Source organism: Pan paniscus, chromosome 9 (genome assembly GCF_029289425.2).
Source record: "Pan paniscus chromosome 9, NHGRI_mPanPan1-v2.0_pri, whole genome shotgun sequence".
NCBI classification, from domain to species: domain Eukaryota; kingdom Metazoa; phylum Chordata; class Mammalia; order Primates; family Hominidae; genus Pan; species Pan paniscus.
In genome coordinates, this window is record NC_073258.2 from 56,123,199 (window position 1) to 56,131,242 (window position 8,044).

Consider the following 8,044-nt stretch of genomic DNA (forward strand, 5'->3'; position numbering starts at 1 on the left):
CCACCAGACAGTACATTTCTTGAGACCAAGAACCTGTTGCCTATTTATCATAGCTGACTTTTGTACTCAGAAAAATGTTTTTTTTTTAAATAAGAAGTTATGAAATGTATGAATGGCTGTTGGGACTTTAACTCTTCCTCTGAATAGAATACTCACTAAACTTAGAGGTAGAAGCCTTTCCGTTTGGCTCAAAATAAAATCTTTGAGGAGAAATAGAATTCTCAAGGCAAATGGGCTCTTTGATGAGGAACTCAATATGGATTTACTAAATGTTTGTTTTGTGTAAATCACTATTCAGGATACAACAATGAAGATGTGCTCTGTGACACAATGGATGTAATCACATTCCCATCCACTATTTCATTACAGGTCCTGTTCTCCTCAGCTGTCACATCTGATACAAGCCTGAAAGAAGAGTAAATGAGACAGACTAACAATATTACAGAATTCGTCCTCCTGGACTTCTCTCAGGATCTGGAAGTGCAAAAAGCATTACTTGTCATGTTTTTACTCACATGCATTTTAACAATGATGGGGAACCTACTCATTGTGATGACTATTATTGCCAGTCCTTCCTTAGGTTCCCCAATGTACTTCTTCCTAACCTGTCTGTCATTTATACATGCTGTGTCTTCCACCACTATTTATCCCGTATTGATTGTAGACTTACTGTGTGATAAAAAGACTATTTCCTTCCCGGCTTGCATTGGCCAGTTATTTATAGACCATTTGTTTGGTGGTACTGAGATCCTCCTTCTGGTGGTGATGGCTATGATCTCTACGTGACCATCTGTAAGCCACTGCACTATTTGATCATCATGAATCTACAGGTTTGCATCCTTCTGTTGGTGGTGGCCATGACTGGAGGTTTTCTTCATTCTGTGTTTCAAATTGTTGCTGTGTACAGTCTCCCTTTCTGTGGCCCCAATGTCATTGACCACTTTACTGTGATATGTACCCATTATTAGAACTGATGTGCACTGACACCCACATTATAGGTCTAACTGTGGTTTTCAATGGTGGAGTACTCTGTATGTCCATCTTCACCTGTTTAGTAATTTCCTATGGGGTCATCCTAAACTCCCTTAAAACTTACAGTCAGGAATGGAGGCATAAAGCCCTCTGTACCTGCAGCTCCCACATTACCATGGTTATCCTGTTTTTTGTTCCCTGTGTTTTCATATATGTGAGACCTGTTTCAAACTTTTCTATTGATAAATTCATGACTGTGTTTTATACAGTTATCACATCCATGTTGAATCCTTTTATATACACTATGAGAAATTCAGAGATGAGAAATGCTATAGAAAGTCTTGTGTAAAATGAACTATAGCTAAAGTAAGAATGTTCCTCCTCATGTACATAAGAATGTATGTAGACAAGGTCTTCCCAGTGAAATTTCAGACTTATAAGGGTAATTGAAGGATCTCAAAGTGGGAAGACAGGGTTTAGATACTCCTAGCTCAATTAAGAAGTATTTCATCATGGCATCTGTTTGAAGTTCAAGATCTCAACCTTTATATCCAGACTGAGAGTGGATGTGGCTGCTAGGGTGCAGGTCCTATTGTGCACATTTTAAATTATGGTTTTTCTCTATTACACATCTATTGAGACAGGGTATGTCTTCCATATGCCCAGCACGGAATGGGGAAAGGGAGGAATGTTTAATTAACATACATACTCCTGCTCAAAAGGCAAGGCTATGGTGCTTCCTTCTGTTTAACTTATTTAAACACTTTATGAAATATACAAGTACCATATTCACAGATATATTTGAAGCTGGCCCTTCTCAGACTTGAGCTAAAACTCTATGTGCAGTCAGATAATACTCTTAAGAATCTTACAATTATGTTTGTGTAGTTTAAAATAATTAAGAGGCACACCATTAAATTTTTCTGAAGTCTTTTTGTAGTGTCTTAACATCCACAAGTTTGAAATGACTTTAATTTTCATAACCTTCTTTTCTTTTAGAGTACTTAGTTCTTGGCAGATACTTGAAAGGGAAATCATTTTTATCTTTGAAACCAGCACGTTCTGGCTCTTTTATGTTTTTGTAAATTCTGTCTGAAAACGTAACGTTAATCTTATAAGTATTTTTTTTAAATCTATGGCTTTTATAAGATATAATGCTATAAGAAACAGCTGTAGTTTTAAATATTCTATTTGGAAATTATAGCTGAATCCACCTTTTTGCTTAAGTACATTTTTTATTGTCTACCTTACTACAGGTGACAGATTTACTAAATTTTTTTGTACTAGAGAGTGACTCACTTTTTTCACAGCCTTCTGAACAGTTACGTCTGTATTTTCAGCCTGTAATTACAGTAATCTGGAGGCCCCTACTTTTGGGTACAAAAGCCAATTCCATATACTTTAAATTGTTGTTATGGAAACACGACATCTTGAGATGCCACTTTTTATTTTCATTCTGTCTTCATGCATGGTACAAGGCCGCACAGTTTTTGTGATTTCAAAAACCATCATTTTATTTTATCTCAAAATTTTGTGAGTCAGGATTTCAGGAAGTTGTTGGGTTTGTATTTCTTTTCTTTTGTGTGGCAAGGACTGAAGTCACTGTTTTATTCAGCTGATAACCGAGTTTTACGTAAAAGTAGGGTAACTTAATTCACATTTATAGCATATGGGAAGGCATGACAGTAAAAGATGCACTCGGTCCCTCTTCCTATCCCTTTAAATGAAAGACCACAGGATCACTCCAGAGAATAGTCAAACTTTTTACATGGTGCTCAGAGATCCCAGTGGTAGAAAGTAGATGGGGCTGGACAGTTAAGGTCTATGTCCAGAACTGGGACCATGTTACTTGCGTCATATTCTATTTATCACAGTGATCACATGACCACCAAGATTTCAGGTTTTAAAGAAATAGAAGATAACCCTTGATGCAGAAGTGGCAAAGTCATTTTGCAGAGCAGCATGCAGAACAATTGCCTACATCTCAAAAAGAGCACATTGGAATTTTATTCATTTTAATTTGGATCCACGAATCATCTTGTATTAACAACATCTTAGCAATATTGGATTTTCTAATTTCTGAATACAGTATATCTATTAGGTATTTTAAATGTTTTTTTGAAGAATTTTGTAGTTCTTATTCATGTACGATTTTTTTTATTATACTTTAAGATCTACGGTACATGTGCATAACGTGCAGGTTTGTTACATAGGTATACATGTGTGATGTTAGTTTGTTACACCCATCAACTCTTCATTTACAATAGGTATTTCCTAATGCTATCCCACCCCCAGGCCTCCAACCCCGCACTGGCCCCTGTGTGTGATGTTCTCCACCCAGTGTCCATGTGTTCTCATTGTTCAACTCCCACCTATGAGTAAGAACATGTGGTATTTGGTTTTCTGTCCTTGTGATAGTTTGCTTAGAATGATGGTTTGCAGCTTTATCCATGTCTCTGCAAAGGACATGAACTCAACCTTTTTATGGCTGCATAGTAATCCATGGTGTATATGTGCCACATTTTCTTAATCCAGTCTATCATTGATGGACATTGGGTTGTTTCCAAGTCTTTGCTGTTGTGTATAGTGCTGCAATAAACATATGTGTGCATGTGTCTTTATAGTAGCATAATGTATAATCCTTTGGGTACATATCCAGTAATGGGATCGCTGGGTCAAATGGTATTTCTCGTTCTAGATCCTTGAGGAAATGCCACAATGGTTGAACTAATTTACATTCCTACCAACAGTGTAAAAGCGTTCCTATTTTTCCACAACCTCTCCAGCATCTGTTGTTTCCTGACTTTTTAATGATTGCCATTCTAACTGGTGAGAGATGGTATCTTATTTTGGTTTTGACTTGCATTTCTCTGATGACCAGTGATGATGAGCATTTTTTCATATGTCTGTTAGCTGCATAAATGTCTCCTTTTGAGAAGTGTTTGTTCATATCCTTTGCCCACTTTTTGATGGGGTTGTTTGTTTTTTTCTTGTAAATTTGTTTAAGTTCTTCGTAGATTCTGGATATTAGCTCTTTGTCAGATGGATAGATTGAAAAGATTTTCTTCCATTCTGTAGGTTGCCTGTTCACTCTGAAGATAGTTTCTTTTGCCATGGAGAAGCTCTTTAGTTTAATTAGATCCCACTTGTCAATTTTGGCTTTTGTTACCATTGTTTTTGGGGTTTTAGTCATGAAGTCTTTGCCCATCCTATGTCCTGGATGATATTGCCTAGGTTTTCTTCTAGGGTTTTTATGGTGTTAGGTCTTACACTTAAGTCTTTAATCCATATTAAGTTAATTTTTGTATATGATATAAGGCAGGGATCCAGTTTCAGCTTTCTACATATGGCTAGCCAGTTTTCCCAGTACCCCCATTGATTAAATAGGGAATCCTTCCCCCATTTTGTGTTTTTGTCAGGTTTGTCAAAGATCAGATGGTTGTAGATGTGTGGTGCTATTTCTGAGACCTCTGTTCTGTTCCATTGGTGTATATCTCTGTTTGGTACCAGTGCCATGCTGTTTTGGTTACTGTAGCCTTGTAGTATAGTTTGAAGTCAGGTAGTGTGATGCCTCCAGCTTTGTTCTTTTTGGTTAGGATTGTCTTGGCTATGTGGGCTAATTTTTGCTTCAATATGAACTTTAAAGTAGTTTTTTCCAATTCTGTGTAGAAAGTCAGTGGTAGCTTGATAAGGATAGCATTGAATCTATAAATTACCTTGGGCAGTATGACCATTTTCATGATATTGATTCTTCCTACACATGAGCATGGAATGTTCTTCCATTTGGTTTTGTCCTCTGTTATTTTGTTGAGCAGTGGTTTGTAGTTGTCCTTGAAGAGGTCTTTCACATCACTTGTAAGTTGGATTCCTAGGTATTTTATTCTCTTTGAAGCAATTGTGAATGGGAGTTCACTCATGATTTGCCTCTCTTTGTCTATTATTGGTGTGTAGGAATGCTTGTGATTTTTGCACATTGATTTTGTATCCTGAGACTTTGCTGAAGTTGCTTGTCAGCTTAAGGAGATTTTGGGCTGAGACTATGGGGTTTTCTAAATATACAATCATGTCCTTTATCTAGAAAATCTCAGCGTCTCAGCCCAAAATCTCCTTAAGCTGATAAGCAACATCAGCAAAGTCTCAGGATACAAAATCAATGTGCAAAAATCACAAGCATTCTTATACACCAATAACAGACAAGCGGAGAGCCAAATCATGAGTGAACTCCCATTCACAATTGCTTCAAAGAGAATAAAATACCTGGGAATCCAACTTACAAGGGATGTGAAAGACCTCTTCAAGGAGAACTACAAACCACTGCTCAATGAAATCAAAGAGGATACAAACAACTGGAAGAAGAACATTCCATGCTAATGGATAGGAAGAATTAATATCGTGAAAATGGCCATACTGCCCAAGGACATTTATAGATTCAATGCCATTCCCATCAAGCTACCAATGACTTTCTTCACAGAATTTGAAAAATCTACTTTAAAGTTCATATGGAACCAAAAAAGAGACCACATTGCCAAGTCAATCCAAAGCCAAAAGAACAAAGCTGGAGACATCACGCTACCTGACTTCAAACTATACTACAAGGCTACAGTAACCAAAACAGCATGGTACTGGTACCAAAGCAGAGATATAGACCAATGGAACAGAAGAAAGCCCTCAGAAATAATGCTGCTTATCTACAACCATCTGATCTTTTACAAACCTGACAATAACAAGAAATGGGGAAATGATTCCCTGTTTAATAAATGGTGCTGGGAAAAATGGCTAGCCATATGTAGAAAGCTGAAACTGGATCCTTTCCTTACACCTTTTACTAAAATTAATTCAAGATGGATTAAAGACTTAAACGTTAGACCTAAAACCATAAAAACCCTAGAAGAAAACCTAGGCAATACCATTCAGGACATAGGCATGGGAAAGGACTTCATGTCTAAAACACCAAAAGCAATGGCAACAAAAGCCAAAATTGACAAATGGGATCTAATTAAACTAAAGAGCTTCTGCACAGCAAAAGAAACTACTACCAGAGTGAACAGGTAACCTACAGAATGGGAAAAAATTTTTGCAGTTTACTCTTGTGAAAAAGGGCTAATATCCAGAATCTACAAAGAACTCAAACAAATCTACAAAAACAAACAAACAAACAACCCCATCAACAAGTGGGTGAAGGATATGAGCAGACACTTCTCAAAAGAAAACATTTATGCAGTCAAAAGGCACATGAAAACATGCTCATCATCATTTGCCATCAGAGAAATGCAAATCAAAACCACAATATGATACCATCTCACACCAGTTAGAATGGCAATCATTAAAAATCAGGAAACAGCAGGTGCTGGAGAGGATGTGGAGAAAGAGGAACACTTTTACACTGTTGGTGGGACTGTAAACTAGTTCATCCATTGTGGAAGTCAGTGTGGTGATTCCTCAGGGATCTAGAACTAGAAATACCATTTGACCCAGTGATCCCATTACTGGGTATATAGCCAAAGGATTATAAATCATGCTGCTATAAAGACACATAGACACATATTTTTATCATGGCACTATTCACAATATCAAAGACTTGGAACCAATCCAAATGTCCAACAATGGTAGACTGGATTAAAAAAATGTGGCACAGATACACCATGGAATACTATGCAGCCATAAAAAATGATGAGTTCATGTCCTTTGTAGGGACATGGATGAAGCTGGAAACCATCATTCTCCAAACTATCACAAGGACAAAAAACCAAACACCACATATTCTCACTCATAAGTGTGAATTGAACAATGAGAACACATGGACACAGGAAGGGGAACATCACACACCGGAGGCTGTTGTGGGGTGGGGAGAGGGCAGAGGGTTAGCATTAGGAGATATACCTAATGCTAAATGACGAGTTAATTGGTGCAGCACACAAACATGGCATATGTATACATATGTAACAAACCTGCATGTTTTGCACATGTACCCTAAAACTGAAAGTCCAATAAAAAAAATAAAAATAAATAATACTTACAATGTCCTCAGAAAAAAAAAGAAAATGAAATACAAAAGATTTGGACAAGAGATTTGGCAGGGCACCCCAAGAGAAAGTAATTTAGTCTTCTCACCAAAAATAAATTTTATGGAGAACTATCAAAAAAATAAATATACAATCATATCATCTGCAAACAGAGACAATTTGACTTTCTCTCTTCCTAATTGAATATGCTTTATTTCTTTCTCTTGCCTGATTACCCTAGCCAGACCTTCCAACAATATGTTGAATAGGAGTGGTGAGAGAAGGCATCCTTGTCTTTTGCCAGTTTTCAAAGGGAATGCTTCCAGTTTTTGCCCATTCAGTGTGATTTTGGCTGTGGGTTTGTCATACATAGCTCTTATTATTTTGAGATACATTCAATCAATACCTAGTTCATTAAGAGTTTTTAGCATGAAGTTCTGTTGAATTTTTCAAAGGCCTTTTCTGCATGTATTAAGATAATCATGTGATTTTTCTCATTGATTCTGTTTATGTGATGGATTACATTTATTGATTTGTGTATGTTGAACCAGTCTTGCATCCCAGTGATGAAGCTGACTTGATCGTGGTGGATAAGATTTTTGATATGCTGCTGGATTCCTTTTGCTGGTATTTTACTGGTGATTTTCACATCAATGTTCACCAGGGATATTGGCCTAAAATTCTCTTTTTTTATTGTGTCTCTGTGGATGATGCTCGCCTCATAAAATGAATTAGGGATGATTCCCTCTTTTTCTATTCATTGGAATAGTTTCAGAAAGAATGGTACCAACTCCTTTTTGTATCTCTGGTGAAATTTGTCTGTGAATCTGACTTGTCCTGGACACTTTTTGGTTGGTATGTTATTAATTATTGCCTCAATTTCAGTACCTGTTAATGATCTGTTCAGAAATTCAACTTCTTCCTGGTTTAGACTTGGGAGGATGTATGTGTCCAGGAATTTATCCATTTCTTCCAGATTTTCTAGTTTATTTTCATAGAGGTGTTTATAGTATTATCTGATGGTAGTTTGTATTTCTGTGGGATCGGTGGTGATACCCCCTTTATCATCT

The 8,044-nt window shown here is 36.9% G+C and overlaps 1 pseudogene; it reads left to right on the top strand.

The window, feature by feature from the left end:
- The first annotated feature begins 420 nt into the window (after positions 1–420).
- Positions 421–1,321, top strand: LOC100980374 (olfactory receptor 4A8-like; annotated as a pseudogene).
- Positions 1,322–8,044: the final 6,723 nt, after the last annotated feature.